Here is a 22,362-nt window from a genome sequence, read left to right on the forward strand (position 1 = left end):
ATTTGAAAATAAGGTAATATGCTGTTTCTTGAATGTTGTGCTGCTGATGACGCCGTCGAAAAGTAAATCCACATACATAGTTACTCCATGCTCTTGCCGCCCCTATAATATGAGAAAAGTCGTTAGAGGACTGAATAAACTGAATAAATGACAATAAAGATTGTCAAAAAAAGCGTCATGTTGCATTTATAATATAAGGCATAGGCCTGTGGACTCTTTTCTGGTCGACAAACTGTATACTTATAGATCTATCACAGTTTCAACGACACATTGCTGAAATAAAGAATAAATGTTTGGTGTTATATGGCACAACATATTTTGTTACATTTAAACATGAAATACAATAAATGAGTAATAATATGGGGTAACCTTTGACTTAGCAGCATCTTCTCATCAAGACATTGAACATAATCAATAAAAACACTCCTCAAGATACCTTGTCTTCAGTTTGTTTGCGTTATCTGCCATTGATACCTATGAAGCTGAAGCACATTGTTTCAAATCACCCATTTCTGATTGTGAGAGCTTTCTCCATCATTTCAATTATTTCCTCTCCAAGTCAACTAGGTACGACATCCCTCAATTCTATCCATATTCAGTTGTATAGGATACGTGCAATTATTTGCTTATTTGAGTGGAATAGGATATAAATCTATTCCTGCATGATGCTGAAAATTATATATTATATTTCCATTTGAATTACTGCCGTTTGAGCAACCTTTTACCCTGTGATGTAATTTTCCTCTAAGGCTTGGAATTATTTTGTAGATGCCATTATGCCAAGAATACAGTCTTCAAAATTATGAAAATCTCTCAAGTTTTTCTGCACAACTGTCAGCACATGGTACAATCCATTAAACTATCTCTTGATTCCGACTTTTTTGATGCCTAGGTTGAATACATATACCCTCTTTAAATCCTTGATCCTTGTCAACAATGTCATATTCAATCGCTTCTTATGTCAGGTAGATTCAAGTATGCAACTGTTCTTGATGATGAAACTGCCAGCTGAAGATCATTATTCCTCCAATTCCTTATTATTCCTATTCCCTTTGTGTGATAGTATCTGTTTACATGATTTCTTACATCTTCCATTCAGTAGATATTGAATTTTGCTAGAAATATAGAAAATTATTAAAAGTGATATCTAATGATTTATTTCAATAATAACACTTACCATTAACTATTGAGAATTGTTTTATGAAGTGAAATTGAACCTGCCTCTTAAAAGAACACCGGCAGAGCCAGGCGAGGAAGAGGTTTTATTCCTCCTGGAAACTTTATCAACAATAGAAAAATTTGCTTTAGATGCCGAATTACTTCCCCTCCCTGAGACTTGAAAAAGATGTGAATCAGAAATCACAAGTAACTTCTGGGGCAGGTTCTTATAAAAGATTAGGTATCACTAAATTGACAATCAACTTATTCACATCTTTGAAGGCCACATTAAGGCGTTTTCGTTTAGTTATTGACATGTTTTCTTTCGAATCTCTTTTTTTACGCAGCTGAAAATTGAATCTTAGGGGTAAATGTGGTATTTTTATGAAAACTTCTGCTCGAGGGAAGGGAAAACGGCATATAATGCAAATTTTTCTATTGTTAATAAGAAGTTTCCACAAGCCTCAAGGTATTATAAACTTATTTACCACCTCCCCATAGATTCAACAATAGACTTCTGTATTACTATTTCAAAATATTCTTAAGTTTCCATACATAATGAAAACCGAGAAAATTTAGCAAAGGAGGTGCACTTCTTGCGAGTTAATATAAGTATTATTATTATTACTATGTATTAATATATTATACTAATTCCTGATTGTACGTAGGTACCGAAGTACCCCTCAGGACGGACTGTTTTTCGGATAGAAGGTGGCAATCCTTCTACGTAATCGCCCTTCCAATTGGTTTTTCAGACTTGCACCTCATTTGCTATATCTTCAAAGAAAACTTGAATTGACATGTCAATATAATTCTTGTTTTTTTATGCCTTTTAACTATGGCATAAAGGTATAATTTTTTTCGTTATTTACGATAACACTCTTTCTAAAATGTTGATTTACCCAAACATCAGTGTTAACGCATTATCGAAAATATCCAATGCGCTGATGCTGCGTTATCATAACATTACATGCATCGATTTTCTCTTTGTGAGATAACAGATATATTATGTCCGCACTTGTAGCATATTTGCCACAAAAATATACGAAAAATACAATGTATGTTGGTTTTTCAACACAATATCACATGAACTTTCAGTACTTTTTGCATAAAAGGCACATTCCATTGTAGATGAAAGGCTCACTTCGAAGCAGCAAACAATCATTATCAACCAATCTCAAACAAAATTCACATTGTTGTGAATTTTCCATTGTTGTGATTTTAGAGCATACAAGGCATTTATCCCGAATTTCATCAGATTTTGTTAATATAAGATATTTTATCTTCTCCCTATATTTTTTTAAATTTGGAGGATTTGAATTAAGAGATGTTCCATTAACAATATTTTCGAAAAAGTTTAATATAATCGGACCACAATTGTAACTATCTTGTTGGGTAAAATGTTTGTATATAAGGATTGATAGTCTGTCAGTATCTATAGGTTCAGCTAAATAAAATTTATTATACATCTCAGTGAATTTTTTGAACTTATTCAAATAAATGTTTGTTTTTTTTTCACTGCTTTCGAAAGGATCCAGAAAAGAAAATGTATTCTTTTCGAAATCGATGATTGACAAGCAATAATGATTTCCTCCAACGAGAATTGGCATTGCAAGATGTTTCTTTGTAATTTTATTCTTTTTCAGGAAGTATTCTGTAATTGTTCCATCATTGAAAATCACAGATGATACTTGTTGGGGCAAAACCTGAAACGTATCCGTTTTCATTAAATTCAACACAATGTCTATAACAAAATTAGAAATCCAGCTCTCACCATCCAAAGTTACAAAATCTGATACTTTTATTTCTTTCACACTGCAGTTTATTTGGGAGAATATAGCTACTGTGTATTCCCTATTCGGAAATGCTTCGCAGTAATATTGGATGTCGTTAATTAGGCCATTTTGAAGAAATTCTATATTTTTTAAGGGTCTCCATTTCCTCAAGTTATCTTCTAGATCATCAAAACCTACTAGAGAAGGCAGATAAAAATAATAATAAAATTCCTTGAGTTTTGGGAGGATTGAACGGAAAAATGTATGATTTCTATGGATGCGACATATTTTTATGCCTTTAAATGTAAGGGTACGTTCATACCGAAGATGCATGGATGAGCGCGGTGGAGGTCGCGATCGCGGTCGAGGTTTACATCGATGTCTGGCAGTACATGTCGAAGATGCTTTCCTTTCAGTCAAAGCTCACAAACGAACTGAAAAATAAATACGTTACCCTGGTGAATTTCACGTGATTTGAAGAGCGCCAATAAGCGTGCAAGGTACCTCGCGGCAACAGCTCGATCGCTTATAAAATCAAACTATTTTGTTCTGCGATTGACATCGCTGTAAACCGCGATGATAAGCGGCGAGGGTGAACGGGTGAAACATCCTTGGTATGTACGGTCTCATTAGAATATGAAGGTTTGTTTTGACATCGATGTAAAAATCGCGACCGCGACCTCCACCGCGCTCATCCAGGCATCTTCGGTATGAACGTACCCTAAAAATGACTAGGTCACACCAAGACCTGTTAGTTATCTCTAGCAACCCTTGCACTTGATAAAACCAATTATGGGATTGTTTCAAGGAACCTCCTTTATCGAAATAATTATCGCATATTTCTTCTGGATTCTCATGTCGAAATTTGTAAGGGCATTTTACCTCAATTAACCCCTCGCCATTCAGGAGACCATCGGGAGATCCGGCCAGAAATGAAAAATTTTCGTGAACAACAAGCCCCGATTTTTCATATCTGTACGACCTCACTTCGTTATATTTCTCTATGGCTTTAATTTCAAATTGTATTTCGTGCTCTATCGCTGCATTCATACAAGTTCCTTCCGCTAGTAAATTTTTAACGATATTTAATTTACTTTTGGTGGTCCTCGATTGGCAAATAAAACCGAAACTTGATGCAGTGAGTCTTACCCTTCTTTGTTCGAACCATACCGGAGACTGCCTTTGTATAATAGTACCGTTTCCCTTTCTATACTTGCCCTCCGGGATTTTTCTTTTTCCAAGTGTATAAGAAATTGTTCACATTTATATTTTAAGTCTAATTCAATTTTTCTGTTACCAGAACCACATAATTTGCAGTAAAATGTTCCAGAATATGTTTTATTCAAGCTGGAACTGTCACACTTTGTGTGAATCCAGCCATTACAACCGTCGCAAGCTACCCAATCAATATTTTCAACAGTAGCATCTAAATCTGCCTTGCCACAATACATACAGTCGTTATAATTATGTGGCATATTATAAGGCATATTATTATCATTGGGCATATTATTATCATTGGGCATATTATTCTCATTGGGCATATTATTCTCATTGGGCATATTATCCTCATTGGGCATATTATCGTCATTGGGCATATTATCGTCATTGGGCATATTATCGTCATTGGGAATATTATCGTCATTGGGCATATTATTGTCATTGGGCATATTATTCTCATTGCGCATGCCATTATTATCGGGCAAATTATCATCATTATTGGGTAAATTTTCATTCTTGGGCATATTATCGAGAGGATTTTCTAATTTCATAGCAGCATTTATAGATTTCATGCGTTTCAGATAATTTCCTAGGAAATGAGATTCAATAATTTTGGGTTTTTTACTCCATGTTTCTTGTGCCACAATATCGCTCGTGGGATCTTTACGTACTTTGAATTCTCTGGCAAGATTACTTTTTGGAATTCGAAGAATGAATTCTTTATGTAGCGCAAGTACATTTTCTCTATTGATCCTGAGAAAACGGGAACACTTTATATTTCTTTGTCCGCACATAATATTCTTTTTCAAATTACCAAAGTAATTCTCTACATATGTGTTGCTTACATGAGGTAAATCAGTTCTGTATTTCAATAAAATAGCAGTCCAGGGGGGACAAAATGGTATATATTGTGTCAGAATCAGTTCTAAAAACTTAGTATTGAAGTAATAATTCTTCGGGCCCGTTATATCTGAACTTGTAACTGTCGGCACTAATTTCGAGAAATGATTATAAAATGGACTTTTCGTGTGAAGCGTCTTGAATTTTTTGTCAATTTGGTCCATATTTTCTAATACATAATGCTTTTCATAAGAAACTTCTGATTTTTTACTACTGCATAAAGTTGAAACATATTCGTGCGATGTATGTACCTCGTCATTCACGAACGGATTCACTAAAAGAACAGAAAAATGATGAAACCATTGTTCAACTTCGCCAATTGTACACAAATTCATAGCTTGTGCTATTAGATCTTTGAAGAAGTTGCCTATATTTCTGTCAGTGAAACATTCATCAGCATGTTTACTAATAACTTTCATCAAATGAGAACAGCACAAATTAATAGTTATGAATGATGCAGGGAAATCTGTCTGCCCTATACATATGGCAAGATTTGCTTATTGCATGTAAATTAGCATAACTGAAATCGGTCACGACCGCCCCAAATACAGGCCACCTATTATGTTCCTCACAGTACACTCTAAAATCATTGAAGATTTTAAAAATTGTTTTCGCGAAGTGATCCGAGGATATCATTTCGGAAACTGGAAATATTCTTTGTGTTCTCGTCAAGTTTATAACCCCCGAATACAAAAAGACTCTCTTTATTTTTCCAAGAAATTTGGGCTTTCTAACAACGCTCTGCCTGTTGCGTCGAAATATAAAATTGGTAGTTCATTTTTTGACACGCTTTCAATAACGTCAAACTGTTCTTTGCTATAAATTTTTACGTTGAATGGCAAACAAACTTCTTGAATATATTCTCCGTGATCTATTTGCATTTTTATCAAATCTATTATATCGTCTTCATCTCTGTCCTTGTATGCAATCGCTTCGGATTTAATTTTCCTCACAGTTGCATCAGATTTAATAGACTAAGTTCCCTAATTGTATTAAATTTTTTTTTGATTCCAAAATAGTTTTCCTTTTATATTCAGAGGGTTTTTTAAATAAAATTTTTTTTTTGTAATATCCCTTTCTACTCCTCTGACACACAAAGTTATTGGCGTAGGATGACAGAAGTTCAACGAAGAAGAGAGGACATCTACTTTATTATTTTCTATGAGGATAATGAATTTTTTGCAACCATAATTGTTCGCTTTGCATATTGCGTAGATTTTAATGCAGCCGTTTTTAATATACTTGGTATATCTGACAATTAAACTGCATACATTATTGACATAACGGTTTATACGGTTTTTTATATAATAGGGATAAACAAATTTATCCAGCTTATTATTTTTCATTATGATCGGCCATAAATTAGGGTCAATTTGAAATGTCCCTTCGAAAATAGTGCAATCTTTGAACGTAGATTTTGGTAAAATATCAACATTCTGGGAATTTATAGGTAACGAGCCAGATCTATTAGGAGTTTCTTTAGATAATTGGTAGATAGGTTTTGGGATATTAAAACTATCTGAGGTAATATTCTGTTTGTTCATTTCATTATCCTCTAAGGAATGCTTTTCAATTTCAAGTGATATGGAAATGGGTTCGAAATTTTCTTGCGAGTGAGATATGTTTTCATATTCTAATGGACTATTATTTGCCTTGATTTGTGTTTCCGAATTCCTTTCTATGCAAACTCCCTCGCTTATTTGAGAAAAATGATTGAAACTAAGGGAACTACTATTTTTCTCTCTTTCTGACTCGATTCCTGGCGTTGAACAGATATAAGTTTTTTTTTCATTGCAGTGTTCACTAAATGGTGACGCTTTCATATCTGCGATATATTTTCTATAATAATAATATATTTGTTTTCTCCCACATAAATTTCTATTGCCCAATCCGAGTCCTTGACATATTTTTCGAAAATCACTAGATTCACATCTATATGATCTCAACGCTTCATAAGAAATGTTACTTTTCCCAATTGTTTCAATAAAGTGTAATTTTTTGTTTTTCGAATTACCTGCTCTGTTTTCTTTTTTAGAATGCAAAATATTTTTTGAAGTTTCCTTATTCCTTTGAATAAATCTATAAATTACACTGGGATATTTCAAGGATTTAATTTTACAAATTGAAATTATTTTCGGAAGAATTGGATCTTTGGGATTCAAATTAATCAAGTCATGAAAGGAACAAAAAGGTTTTTCAAGTAATATTGCGTCAATTATTTGGCTCGAAATATAAAAGCGTTTAGCATCCATATCCATTTTATGAACAATAAAAATTTTAGAAATGAAAAAATTAAGAGCGGCGGTATGAATGTTATAAAAATTATAGGTAATCAATCACAAATGGTACTAAAGGTTGACTTAGCTGAATTCAGTCGAAATAGTAGAAGTAGATGGAAGATGATCTGCCACAAAACACTTCTCTAAAATATTTAAAACTTCGTATCAGCTAAGCAGCGCTATAGCGAATGAGTTTCCTTCGCAACGCAACAGCTCACAGCAAAGCAAGCGTATCGTAAATCAAATATGTCAAGATTGCTGCGGTTTCTATCCAATAGGAAGAGGGCCACAAGTATCTTGAACTTCCCTCGTTCGCAGGTGGTCATCTGGTGGCACTGTTGCCGGTATGATATAATTATCAGATTGTAACATAATTTTTCGGAAAAATAGAGTTGACCAATAAAGTGTTGTGATGTACCCAACTATGGTATCCCAGTCAACCAGAAATGTAACAGTAAGTCGCAGGAAGTACCCAAAAATATCGCATTGAAGAGCTTCTTGAGAAGTTTCATGGATGTACTTAAGATTTCACATTGTGGACATTAACGTCCGCATATTGTTAAGTTTGCGAATTCCTCAACTTTAGATCCCTAGTGGTTGCATGTAACATCATATTGAGATGTTCCGATGAAGTGAACATAGCTACTATTATGCGACTTCTCTCTATTGATATTTTTGAAATATTGAATCTGTGATATTTTTAGAACATGAAATGATGTGTTGTGAATAAATTTCGATGAACTCTACCCAGCGACTTCTCTAAGAAAAACTTTCAGTAACTGTCTGAAATGTTCTATTTATCAGCACGTTATCTCGAGGTTAACCCATAACCTAAATCCCGCTATGCAAAACGTGGTGTGACGTGTTTCGTTTTGTGACTGCGTTGTGTTGAGAGAATGAACAAACAAAATCTTCATGAATGAATTTTTAGAATAATTTTTTTAACCAATTCGCTTAACAGGGTTGAAGGTCAGCTTGTTGGAATAAAAACCACTTCTCACACCATTGCCGACATGTTTCGATTTTATTCTAAAATCTTCTTCAGGGCTCTTAAATGATTACAAGATTTTTCAATTAATAACACTTATAAATAAAATGTGTTGGAACATACAATGGGACAATACATGTATGTTCCAACACATTTTATTTATAAGTGTTATTAATTGAAAAATCTTGTAATCATTTTAGAGCCCTGAAGAAGATTTTAGAATAAAATCGAAACATGTCGGCAATGGTCTGAGAAGTGGTTTTTATTCCAACAACCTGACCTTCAACCCTGTTAAGCGAATTGGTTATCAATAACAAAGGTCTCAAATCAAACCCATTCTGATAATTTTTTTAACCGAGCTGTTCTATTATTAAATTTAAGTTAAGTGTTACTTGACGTTGATTGATTAATTAACGTGCAGTAAAAGGTGAGTAGTTATATAACCTATTGAAATAATGACAACATCATGATCACTTCTTGGCCCTCTTATCCTCCCCATTTTTGCAGCTTTGTAACGTTCAACTTTCAACATACCTAATATGAATTTAGGTGATAAGTAACATTCATAACCTTCAAAATCAAACTTGGAATTGATTTGAATCATCGAGAGAACTTCAAATTATTATTTTATATACTGTGCTCTCAATTTATTACTATCAATACTGCTCTGATTTTTTCTTCTTCAGCTGGACCATGCCGTTCCTGAAGTGGAATGAAGATTTATAACAAATATATTTTCTTTATTTTATATATTTGGATTTGTATGAAACATATTAATCTTGAATAAAAAGATATCAGTGATTCATATAGTTGTTCAATTTCCCTTTTGAGGATGAGAGCAGAATGCGAAATATATGTAGGTAAGAGTAAAGAGTAAACACAGGGTACAAATGAGGCGTTCAGAGCTGAAGAGGCCCAAGCTACATTTTTTCTGAAATTGAGTTTACGAGTAGGTACATAAAATTTTGATTCATTTTCAGGCAGTTCTTACTGTTAATTCAATTTCAGAAAAATTGTAGCTTGGGTCACTTTTCCTCGGAACGCCTCGAAATATAGAGTGCAAATTGATTGCCACGATGGTAATTATCAAATTGAACATGAATATAACTTCAATAGAGGATACACTTTGGTAGTTTATTCTGTCAAAATAGTCGTTCCAAAAACCTCCAAAATGAGAAGTCGCAAAGTTGCTGTCTAGGGTGCTTTTTTTACACCTACTATGTGATGTACTGGGTAATTACCCGCGATATGCGATGTTGCGGACATTAAGCACTCTCCAGTAAGTACTGGTGGCCTTTTTTTAAATCAACATTGTGAAGTCGCATTTCCACAGTGGTAATTCCCAACAACTTCCCTGTGACTGAAACTGGTTGACTGGGTAGGTTCGGCTAATCGTCTATGCGGTGGAGGGATGACGAATAATGTTCGGCAGACTCATCAAAGGTGTTTATTTCTTAAGACATGTTGAACGGAGCACAGACTATAGAATTGACAACTGTATGATGTAATTCAATAATGAATGAATACACACACTGACTGAATCTTCCTTAGCCAAATGCTATATATTATTTATACATTGTTTACGTGTTGTGTTTATAATACATCATGAATTGATAAATATGAATGACAATGGTTATAAACATACAGATATCGATTACGTGTTATTTCAAGATCAATTCTATCTGTCTGAGGCACGTTCTAATAATGATGTAAGGTTTCACAGGCCTTGCCGTCTCACGTATGAAAATATAAAGGTTGTTCATACTGATACATACTACAGTGTAACAAAATCGATAATTGTAACATAATTTAGAGAGTTGAATGATAATTAATATTTGTCATATTTTCTGTTTATCAAAACTTCGGCAACATATATCAGGCGCTTCGACTGCGCGCTTTATATCGCAAATTCGGTGTTTTATACGGAAAAGGGTCGAAAAAGGGTAGTCTGCAAGGGGTGCAAGTAAAGTTTTCTACGGATTATGAATCCTGAATAGTTGACCATCATCTGAGTGAAAATCTTATCTTGACAGTCGTAAAAACATAGAAGTTATAGTCAGCTGACTGCGCCGCTTTATATCGCGAATTCGGTGTTTTATACGGAAAAGGGTCGAAAAAGGGTAGTCTGCAAGGGGTGCAAGTAAAGTTTTTTACGGATTATGAATCCTGAATAGTCCACCTTCTTCTGAGTGAAAATCTTATCTTGACAGTCGTAAAAACATAGAAGTTATAGTCAGCTGACTGCGCCGCTTTATATCGCAAATTCGGTGTTTTATACGGAAAAGGGTCAAAAAAGGGTAGTCTGCAAGGGGTGCAAGTAAAGTTTTTTACGGATTATGAATCCTGAATAGTTGACCATCATCTGAGTGAAAATCTCATCTTGACAGTCGTAAAAACATAGAAGTTACAGTCAGTTGACTGGGCGCTTCCTAGCGCAAATTCGGTGTTTTATACGGAAAAGGGTCGAAAAAAGGGTAGTCTGCAAGGAGTGCAAGTAAAGTTTTTTACGGATTATGAATCCTGAATACTCCACCTTCTTCTGAGTGAAAATCTTATCTTGACAGTCGTAAAAACATAGAAGTTATAGTCAGCTGACTGCGCCGCTTTATATCGCGAATTCGGTGTTTTATACGGAAAAGGGTCGAAAAAGGGTAGTCTGCAAGGAGTGCAAGTGAAGTTTTTTACGGATTATGAATCCTGAATAGTTGACCATCATCTGAGTGAAAATCTCATCTTGACAGTCGTAAAAACATAGAAGTTACAGTCAGCTGACTGGGCGCTTCCTAGCGCAAATTCGGTGTTTTATACGGAAAAGGGTCGAAAAAGGGTAGTCTGCAAGGGGTGCAAGAAAAGTTTTTTATGGATTATGAATCCTGAATAGTCAACCTTCTTCTGGGTGAAAATCTCATCTTGACAGTCGTAAAAACATAGAAGTTACAGTCAGCTGACTGGGCGCTTCCTAGCGCAAATTCGGTGTTTTATACGAAAAAGGGTCGAAAAAGGGTAGTCTGCAAGGGGTGCAAGAAAAGTTTTTTACATATTATGAATCCTGAATAGTCAACCTTCGTCTGAGTGAAAATCTCATCTTGACAGTCGTAAAAACATAGAAGTTATAGTCAGCTGACTGCGCCGCTTTATATCGCGAATTCGGTGTTTTATACGGAAAAGGGTCGAAAAAGGGTAGTCTGCAAGGGGTGCAAGTAAAGTTTTTTACGGATTATGAATCCTGAATAGTCAACCTTCTTCTGGGTGAAAATCTCATCTTGACAGTCGTAAAAACATAGAAGTTACAGTCAGCTGACTGGGCGCTTCCTAGCGCAAATTCGGTGTTTTATACGGAAAAGGGTCGAAAAAGGGTAGTCTGCAAGGGGTGCAAGAAAAGTTTTTTACGGATTATGAATCCTGAATAGTCAACCTTCGTCTGAGTGAAAATCTCATCTTGACAGTCGTAAAAACATAGAAGTTATAGTCAGCTGACTGCGCCGCTTTATATCGCGAATTCGGTGTTTTATACGGAAAAGGGTCGAAAAAGGGTAGTCTGCAAGGGGTGCAAGAAAAGTTTTTTACGGATTATGAATCCTGAATAGTCAACCTTCGTCTGAGTGAAAATCTCATCTTGACAGTCGTAAAAACATAGAAGTTATAGTCAGCTGACTGCGCCGCTTTATATCGCGAATTCGGTGTTTTATACGGAAAAGGGTCGAAAAAGGGTAGTCTGCAAGGGGTGCAAGTAAAGTTTTTTACGGATTATGAATCCTGAATAGTAAACCTTCTTCTGAGTGAAAATCTCATCTTGACAGTCGTAAAAACATAGAAGTTATAGTCAGCTGACTGCGCCGCTTTATATCGCGAATTCGGTGTTTTATACGGAAAAGGGTCGAAAAAGGGTAGTCTGCAAAGGGTGCAAGTAAAATTTTTTACGAATTATGAATCCTGAATAGTTGACCATCATCTGAGTGAAAATCTCATCTTGACAGTCGTAAAAACATAGAAGTTATAGTCAGCTGACTGCGGGCTTCCTAGCTGAAATTCGGTGTTTTATACGGAAAAGGGTCGAAAAAGGGTAGTCTGCAAGGGGTACAAGTAAAGTTTTTCACGGATTATGAATCCTGAATAGTCCACCTTCTTCTGAGTGAAAATCTCATCTTGACAGTCGTAAAAACATAGAAGTTATAGTCAGCTGACTGCGCCGCTTTATATCGCGAATTCGGTGTTTTATACGGAAAAGGGTCGAAAAAGGGTAGTCTGCAAGGGGTGCAAGTAAAGTTTTTTACGGATTATGAATCCTGAATAGTAAACCTTCTTCTGAATGAAAATATCATCTTGACAGTCGTGAAAACATAGAAGTTATAGTCAGCTGACTGCGCCGCTTTATATCGCGAATTCGGTGTTTTATACGGAAAAGTGTCGAAAAAGGGTAGTCTGCAAGGGGTGCTAGTAAAGTTTTTTACGGATTATGAATCCTGAATAGTAAACCTTCTTCTGAATGAAAATCTCATCTTGACAGTCGTGAAAACATAGAAGTTATAGTCAGCTGACTGCGCCGCTTTATATCGCGAATTCGGTGTTTTATACGGAAAAGTGTCGAAAAAGGGTAGTCTTCAAGGGGTGCTAGTAAAGTTTTTTACGGATTATGAATCCTGAATAGTTGACCATCATCTGAGTGAAAATCTCATCTTGACAGTCGTGAAAACATAGAAGTTATAGTCAGCTGACTGCGCTGCTTTATATCGCGAATTCGGTGTTATATACGGAAAAGGGTCGAAAAAGGGTAGTCTGCAAGGGGTGCAAGAAAAGTTTTTTACGGATTATGAATCCTGAATAGTTGACCATCATCTGAGTGAAAATCTCATCTTGACAGTCGTAAAAACATAGAAGTTATAGTCAGCTGACTGCGCGCTTCCTAGCTGAAATTCGGTGTTTTATACGGAAAAGGGTCGAAAAAGGGTAGTCTGCAAGGGGTGCAAGAAAAGTTTTTTACGGATTATGAATCCTGAATAGTCAACCTTCTTTTGAGTGAAAATCTCATCTTGACAGTCGTAAAAACATAGAAGTTATAGTCAGCTGACTGCGTCGCTTTATATCGCGAATTCGGTGTTTTATACGGAAAAGGGTCGAAAAAGGGTAGTCTGCAAGGGGTGCAAGAAAAGTTTTTTACGGATTATGAATCCTGAATAGTCAACCTTCTTCTGAGTGAAAATCTCATTTTGACAGTCGTAAAAACATAGAAGTTATGGTCAGCTGACTGCGCGCTTCCTAGCGCAAATTCGGTGTTTTATACGGAAAAGGGTCGAAAAAGGGTAGTCTGCAAGGGGTGCAAGTAAAGTTTTTTACGGATTATGAATTCTGAATAGTTGACCTTCATCTGAGTGAAACTCTCATCTTGACAGTCGTAAAAACATAGAAGTTATATTTATATAGATTAAACTTCGCGCCTAGACGATTTCAGTTCAATTGATCGAAAAATTATATCGAACAGATTCATTTTTCCAACGAATTGTTCGAATTATCAAATTTATATATGCCAAACATCAAATATTTATATTATTTCCACTACTAATCTCATTTCGTAATGCAGAAGCGATTTTTCGGCGAAAATAATAGTAGGGGTACGCCACTGGCGGCCGTCGCCGCTTCGGGTATCTTCGGGATTCTGTCAGCTAGAAATTGTCAGCCAACTTCACACTGCTAAGAAGAAAAAGAACTTCACGTTGCTGTGGTTAAGTTAGGTTAGGTTATTTATGTTGGTTTTGGTTAGTTTAGGTTATAATAATCTTTGGGCTATGAATGTTATGTTTGTTGTTTTGAGATTATGAAATAAGACAATTATTACGTTTTACTGTTAGTTTATGATTTGTGTGAAATGTGAAGTGATGAGTTTTTTTTAGAATTTCGACATAAAAATGATGGTATGCTCGGTTACGACTTCTGTTTGGAATTGAACGAGGAATGAATTATTGCAGACACTAGAGACAAGGAAGTTTTCTCTGAAGACAGTTCCTTAAGTGAGTATTTCAGCTTATACAATGAATAACCAAATATTATTTGCCAAAATAAGTATGTATGAAAAAAAAAATTGAGAATGGTAGTGACATTGTTGCATCAGATAAAAAATGCTCATTATATCTTCATCTTCAGAATTATACTGATTAAATGAATAATTACATTTTTCTTCTAGAGAAAAATTGATGTTGTAGTATGGGACCGAGGATGGCACATTTCAAAATTATTTGGTATTTGAGTTCCTCAGACACAGCCTATTTCTGTTTCTGTGAGGTTGGTCTAGAGATATATCTTTAATTTATATCTGGAATTTAGCAAGGGATGTTGAATTCGCAATTTTAGTCATTTTTGGAAGATAGAGATGTTTGCTTAGGAAGACTTCTTGTTCGTTGAAACATTTCTCGTCCGTAGTTTCAAAATTGCAGCCCTTTGGTGTGGTTATTAAGAAAATTCCAAGGAAAATTCTTTTTAGAGCAGCTATGTTAGTCCTTCTACAGACCATGCAAATTTATATTCCAAAAGGAGAGACTGCTATGACTCTGGCATTATCAATTTGTCGGATGAAATTCTTCTCAATATGAACTAGATGATATTGGCATGAATGAGGGAATTTCTTCAGTTGGTAAAATCAATCATTCACTTTGGACCCATCAAATAATTTATCATTTTGGAATAATATGTTGAGTGCATATCAACACAAGATGAAGAGGTGTAGTGATACTGTCTAATAATTGTATTATTACTTGTTGGGATCGAGTGTGATGGTGGTAAGGATAGGGAATCAAACCATATTATTTTATCCTTTTTATATTTATAGAGTAACAACACTGTTTTATTACTTCAACATGGTCAACAAGAATGCTCTATTTATCCTAATCCAGTTCTACTAACAAATGTAATATTGCTAAGCCTGTTGTATTGGGTTAATGTAGTCTATTCGACTTTGATCAATAGCCGTGGATTGAAGAATGTGCGATATTGGCTAAGGAATATAATTGTTGCAGTTCATTGGGTTGCCTATTCTTGAATTATGAAAATTTATTAAATATGACTCGACTAATCCATTACACGAGAACAAATGATAATGGGAGAAGCGAGGGGAGAAGGTTTCAGGATGAACACTAGGGAAATGAAGAATAAACGCTATTCTGAATTCAACAAAATATGCATCAACTTGGATAAATTCATAATACTTATGATATTCTTTCTCATCCATGAAAAGTGAATTATTTTCAGAATAATTCTTGGCAGTTTTAGTTATAATTGATCTTCACTCAGAAAATTTGACAATGTTGTGATGCAATGTTCCTAGTTTCCAAAAACTTATGGCTTTTTCAATTTAAACAATTAATTCAATAATAATACTGTGAGAAGTTCCTATTTGATCCATTAGGTTTTTATCTGTATATGATAATAAAAAGGCTATGACTAGAGTTCCGACTCGGGATCTGTGTCCGACTGACAAATTCAAATGACTCAATTACCAAACAAGTCTCTTGCCCTTACTCAGGATCCTGGTTCAGTGCCTACAATTGTAAAAGGGTTTTGAGGTTATGTTCGCGAATCGTATAATATTATTTATGAATAGTTGCGACAAAATTCAAGGAGTGATTCCTTATCGAAAATTAGTGTGGGCTTTTTCTGAATCAAGACGAAAAAGACAGGAGAAAATACTATCTTGGAATTTGATAATGGAAGGTGTAGCAAAGTATGCAATTCTAACTAAGTAGTGAAAATGTTGAGAATTGCTTAGCCAAAAAGGTAAAGGTACCGTAAAGCGGGGCGACTTGATACACTTTTTCGAATATCTGACAACCTATTGCCCCTTATTTGCCGATCTGACTCAAACAAAAATTATTTTAGATTACTTTGGGGTTGTGGCTATCGGGCACAACAATTAAAAAAGTTGTACCCCCCTCCACTCCCGAGAAAAAAAATATGGAAGACCTATTTTCAAGTCGCCCCACTATGAGGCGACTTGAAATTTGCCTTTATTTTACATTCTAATTGCTAGTAGGGACGCAATTGAGGCGACATGAAAGTCGCAATAACTGATTTTACAGGTCAAACCAAAAAAATACATATTTTTTTATTGTTTTACAAAAAAAAACATATCTTCATCCCATATTTATTATAAAAATTAAAAAACAGAACATGCTACATTAACAAAATAACTTAAAATAAACATTCTTTGGGATACCTAGTAGAAACTACACAAAAATAATGAAAATCAAATTTGATTGATACTTAATAATACAAACTAATTAAAATGTATCCTTAAATTTTAACTGCCCTCGGCGTAATATTTCATATTTCGACAGCTTTTGTTTAATTTCCTTTTGCTCTACAAGTCCGATATCTTCTACCAAGGGAAAAATATAGGCATCAGGTATTTTATCACTTAACCTGAGGAATGTGCATAGATAAGAGCCATTTTCGCAGTTTATTATTTTTGCCACATATTGCTTATTGGTACCAGCTTCAGTTTTTAAGTCAACGTAAATAAAATCGCCCGGTTTGAAATCTGTCAAGACAGAAGAATTTTGTATAGGTAACGTATTATTAATTTCATCGGTGTCCATGTTGCCTTCTAAATCGGAAAACGTTTCTGGGTCCAGATCCATGTCGCTGTCAACGGTTAAATCTTCTTCATCCACGTCACTTTCAGAAGAAGATGATAACCTTGCGTCTGATTTTTTCTTCGAGTTTTTATTTTTATTTGGCTTTAATGGGACTGATGGCGCTAGGTCTTCCTGCGAAATGCTTTTACCTGCTTCAACAGCTAATTTTTTCTTCCTACCAACAGATGTTGCTGCACCAAACCTAGATTTTTCAAACACTTCTTTTAGTGATTCTGCCATTGCATCTTGTTCTTGTGTTCTTTGATTTTCTGTTTTTGGTAGCTTGCTTAAAATTTTCTCTCTATTCAATGGTAATAGACCTGTCGCTTCAAAGCCTGATTGAATATTTTTTTCCATAGTATCTGAAAGTCTGTTTATTGCCTGTCTTAATAATCGTGGAAATACTTCTTTTCTTACGGTCCCTTTATTATGTTTTTTCCATTCTTGAAATATCTTTTTCCAAGCGGTCTTAATTGGCCGAAAAACACAAACATCTAAGAGCTGCGTAAGATGCGTACTGTTAGGGGGCAAAAGGATAAAAGGAATGTTATTCTCCGTACATTTCGAAATATCATTGGCCGAAATGTGGCTTGCTAAATTATCTCCAATCAGAACTTTAGGACCCGGTGGCAAAGATCGAAAATATGGCAATACTACGTTGTTGAACCAATCTTCAAAAATATTGGTGTCGAACCATCCAGTACGGGAGCGATTATATCTGGCTCCGGTTGGTCCTGATTCCGTCCAAGTGCTCCATAAGTGGTCTGCTTTATAGACTGTGTAGACCGGAAGCATAAATCCTGAAGCTGAACAAGCGAACATGACGGTAGCTGCTTTAGATGTATCCATTACCTTCTCCGCTCTTTTAGAATTTCTACGAACGATCACTTTTACGCGGCCGGGATCGTCTGTAAAATTTGTCTCGTCGTAATTTACTATACCGCTGTGAAGTTGGCAGACTGTTTCCAGCAGACTGTTTGACGGAAATAGCCGAACGCTTGGACCAGTGGCGCACGGTCGCAAATACATTTCTCATGCGAATGTAACGGAATTCTTAGTTTTTTTTTTCACAGAAATAAATGCGGCGGAGCTTTAACATATTAAATATGGTGAAACGAATATTCCATGAACAAATTGCGAACTTCGGAGGGACAGTGGGTGAAAAATTGAACACTTAATATTAGGTTTTTTTCACAGGGAAAACGGCCGCGGAGCACAAACAAATTTTGTACGATGATTCAGTAGGGCTAAAGGAACATTCTGATCAAAAAATGTCGGACTTCGGATGGGACGGCGGGGTTGAAAGTCTCACCCATAACATTCATTATTTTTTTTCACAAGGAAAACGGCGACGGAGCACAAACAGATTTTGTACGATGATTCACTAGGGCTAAAGGAACATTCTGATCAAAAAATGTCGGACTTCGGATGGGACGGCGGGGTTGAAAGTCCCACCCCTAACATTCATAATTTTTTTTCACAAAGAAAACGGCGACGGAGCACAAACAAATTTTGTACGGTGATTCAGTAGGGCAAAAGGAACATTCTGATCAAAAAATGTCGGACTTCGGATGGGACGGCGGGGTTGAAAGTCTCACCCATAACATTCATTATTTCTTTTCACAAGGAAAACGGCGACGGAGCACAAACAAATTTTGTACGATGATTCAGTAGGGCTAAAGGAACATTCTGATCAAAAAATTTCGGACTTCGGATGGGACGGCGGGGTTGAAAGTCTCACCCCTAACATTCATTATTTTTTTTCACAAGGAAAACGGCGACGGAGCACAAACAGATTTTGTACGATGATTCACTAGGGCTAAAGGAACATTCTGATCAAAAAATGTCGGACTTCGGATGGGACGGCGGGGTTGAAAGTCCCACCCCTAACATTCATAATTTTTTTTCACAAAGAAAACGGCGACGGAGCACAAACAAATTTTGTAGGATGGTTCAATAGGGCTAAAGGAACATTCTGGTAAAAAAATTTCGGACTTCGGATGGGACGGCGGGGTTGAAAGTCTCACCCCTAACATTCATTATGTTAGGGGTCCCATCCGAAGTCCGAAATTTTTTTACCAGAATGTTCCTTTAGCCCTATTGAACCATCGTACAAAATTTGTTTGTGCTCCGTCGCCGTTTTCTTTGTGAAAAAAAATTATGAATGTTAGGGGTGAGACTTTCAACCCCGCCGTCCCATCCGAAGTCCGAAATTTTTTTACCAGAATGTTCCTTTAGCCCTATTGAACCATCCTACAAAATTTGTTTGTGCTCTGTCGCCGTTTTTCTTGTGAAAAAAATTAATGAATGTTAGGGGTTGAAGTTTCAACCCCGCCGTCCCATCCGAAGTCCGACATTTTTTGATCAGAATGTTCCTTTTGCCCTACTGAATCATCGTACAAAATTTGTTTGTGCTCCGTCGCTGTATTCCTTGTGAAAAAAAAAATGAATGTTAGGGGTTAAAGTTTCAACCCCGCCGTCCCATCCGAAGTCCGGAATTTTTTGATCAGAATGTTCCTTTCGCCCTACTGAATCATCGTACAAAATCTGTTTGTGCTCCGTCGCTGTTTACCTTGTGAACAAAAATTATGAATGTTAGGGGTGAGACTTTCAACCCCGCCGTCTCATCCGAAGTCCGAAATTTTTTTACCAGAATGTTCCTTTAGCCCTATTGAATCATCGTACAAAATCTGTTTGTGCTCTGTCGCTGTTTTCCTTGTGAAAAAAAATTATGAATGTTAGGGGTGAGACTTTCAACCCCGCCGTCCCATCCGAAGTCCGACATTTTTTTACCAGAATGTCCTTTAGCCCTATTGAATCATCGTACAAAATCTGTTTGTGCTCCGTCGCTGTTTTCCTTGTGAAAAAAAATGATGAATGTTAGGGGTTAGACTTTCAACCCCGCCGTCCCATCCGAAGTCCGAAATTTTTTTATCAGAAACTTCCTTTCGACCTACTGAATCATCGTACAAATTCTGTTTGTGCTCCGTCGCTGTTTACCTTGTGAAAAAAAATTATGAATGTTAGGGGTGAGACTTTCAACCCCGCCGTCCCATCCGAAGTCCGAAATTTTTTTACCAGAATGTTCCTTTAGCCCTATTTAATCATCGTACAAAATCTGTTTGTGCTCTGTCGCTGTTTTCCTTGTGAAAAAAAATTATGAATGTTAGGGGTGAGACTTTCAACCCCGCCGTCCCATCCGAAGTCCGACATTTTTTTACCAGAATGTCCTTTAGCCCTATTGAATCATCGTACAAAATCTGTTTGTGCTCCGTCGCTGTTTTCCTTGTGAAAAAAAAATGATGAATGTTAGGGGTTAGACTTTCACCCCGCCGTCCCATCCGAAGTCCGAAATTTTTTTATCAGAAACTTCCTTTCGACCTACTGAATCATCGTACAAATTCTGTTTGTGCTCCGTCGCTGTTTACCTTGTGAAAAAAAATTATGAATGTTAGGGGTGAGACTTTCAACCCCGCCGTCCCATCCGAAGTCCGAAATTTTTTTACCAGAATGTTCCTTTAGCCCTATTGAATCATCGTACAAAATCTGTTTGTGCTCCGTCGCTGTTTTCCTTGTGAAAAAAAATTATGAATGTTAGGGGTGAGACTTTCAACCCCGCCGTCCCATCCGAAGTCCGACATTTTTTTACCAGAATGTCCTTTAGCCCTATTGAATCATCGTACAAAATCTGTTTGTGCTCCGTCGCTGTTTTCCTTGTGAAAAAAAATTATGAATGTTAGGTGTTAGACTTTCAACCCCGCCGTCCCATCCGAAGTCCGAAATTTTTTTACCAGAATGTTCCTTTAGCCCTATTTAATCATCGTACAAAATCTGTTTGTGCTCTGTCGCTGTTTTCCTTGTGAAAAAAAATCATGAATGTTAGGGGTGAGACTTTCAACCCCGCCGTCCCATCCGAAGTCCGACATTTTTTTACCAGAATGTCCTTTAGCCCTATTAAATCATCGTACAAAATCTGTTTGTGCTCCGTCGCTGTTTTCCTTGTGAAAAAAATGATGAATGTTAGGGGTTAGACTTTCAACCCCGCCGTCCCATCCGAAGTCCGAAATTTTTTTATCAGAAACTTCCTTTCGACCTACTGAATCATCGTACAAATTCTGTTTGTGCTCCGTCGCTGTTTACCTTGTGAAAAAAAATTATGAATGTTAGGGGTGAGACTTTCAACCCCGCCGTCCCATCCGAAGTCCGAAATTTTTTTACCAGAATGTTCCTTTAGCCCTATTGAATCATCGTACAAAATCTGTTTGTGCTCCGTCGCTGTTTTCCTTGTGAAAAAAAATTATGAATGTTAGGGGTGAGACTTTCAACCCCGCCGTCCCATCCGAAGTCCGACATTTTTTTACCAGAATGTCCTTTAGCCCTATTGAATCATCGTACAAAATCTGTTTGTGCTCCGTCGCTGTTTTCCTTGTGAAAAAAAATTATGAATGTTAGGGGTGAGACTTTCAACCCCGCCGTCCCATCCGAAGTCCGACATTTTTTTACCAGAATGTCCTTTAGCCCTATTGAATCATCGTACAAAATCTGTTTGTGCTCCGTCGCTGTTTTCCTTGTGAAAAAAAATTATGAATGTTAGGGGTTAGACTTTCAACCCCGCCGTCCCATCCGAAGTCCGAAATTTTTTTATCAGAATCTTCCTTTCGACCTACTGAATCATAGTATACAAAATTCGTTTGTGCTCCGTCGCCATTTTCCTTGTGAAAAAAAATTATGAATGTTAGGGGTTAGACTTTCAACCCCGCCGTCCCATCTGAAGTCCGAAATTTTTTGATCAGAATGTTCCTTTCGCCCTACTGAATCATCGTACAAAATCCGTTTGTGCTCCGTCGCCGTTTACATTGTGAAAAAAAATTATGAATGTTAGAGGTGAGACTTTCAACCCCGCCGTCCCATCCGAAGTCCGAAATTTTTTTACCAGAATGTTCCTTTAGCCCTATTGAATCAGCGTACAAAATCTGTTTGTGCTCCGTCGCCGTTTTCCTTGTGAAAAAAAAATAATGAATGTTAGGGGTGAGACTTTCAACCCCGCCGTCCCATCTGAAGTCCGAAATTTTTTGATCAGAATGTTCCTTTCGCCCTACTGAATCATCGTACAAAATCCGTTTGTGCTCCGTCGCCGTTTACCTTGTGAAAAAAAATTATGAATGTTAGAGGTGAGACTTTCAACCCCGCCGTCCCATCCGAAGTCCGAAATTTTTTTACCAGAATGTTCCTTCAGCCCTATTGAATCAGCGTACAAAATCTGTTTGTGCTTCGTCGCCGTTTTCCTTGTGAAAAAAAATAATGAATGTTAGGGGTGAGACTTTCAACCCCGCCGTCCCATCCGAAGTCCGAAATTTTTTGATCAGAATGTTCCTTTAGCCCTATTGATCCATCGTACAAAATTTGTTTGTGCTCCGTCG

The 22,362-nt window shown here is 36.5% G+C and overlaps 2 long non-coding RNA genes across 3 annotated transcripts; one reads left to right on the forward strand and one right to left on the reverse strand.

Moving 5' to 3' along the window:
- Positions 1–399: 399 nt before the first annotated feature.
- On the reverse strand, positions 400–1,388 carry LOC123322118. Its single transcript, XR_006539051.1, has 3 exons — positions 1,178–1,388; positions 726–1,115; positions 400–668 (listed from the first exon to the last, which is right to left on the reverse strand). It is a non-coding gene; the product is annotated as an uncharacterized LOC123322118 (long non-coding RNA).
- A 12,797-nt stretch (positions 1,389–14,185) lies between these two features.
- On the forward strand, positions 14,186–15,804 carry LOC123322117. Of its 2 annotated transcripts, XR_006539050.1 has the most exons (3): positions 14,186–14,323; positions 14,497–14,594; positions 14,664–15,804. It is a non-coding gene; the product is annotated as an uncharacterized LOC123322117 (long non-coding RNA). The 2 variants fall into 2 exon arrangements; XR_006539049.1 differs by having other exon boundaries at positions 14,497–15,804.
- The last annotated feature ends 6,558 nt before the right edge of the window (positions 15,805–22,362 follow it).

Source organism: Coccinella septempunctata, chromosome X, assembly GCF_907165205.1.
Source record: "Coccinella septempunctata chromosome X, icCocSept1.1, whole genome shotgun sequence".
Taxonomy (NCBI): Eukaryota; Metazoa; Arthropoda; class Insecta; order Coleoptera; family Coccinellidae; genus Coccinella; species Coccinella septempunctata.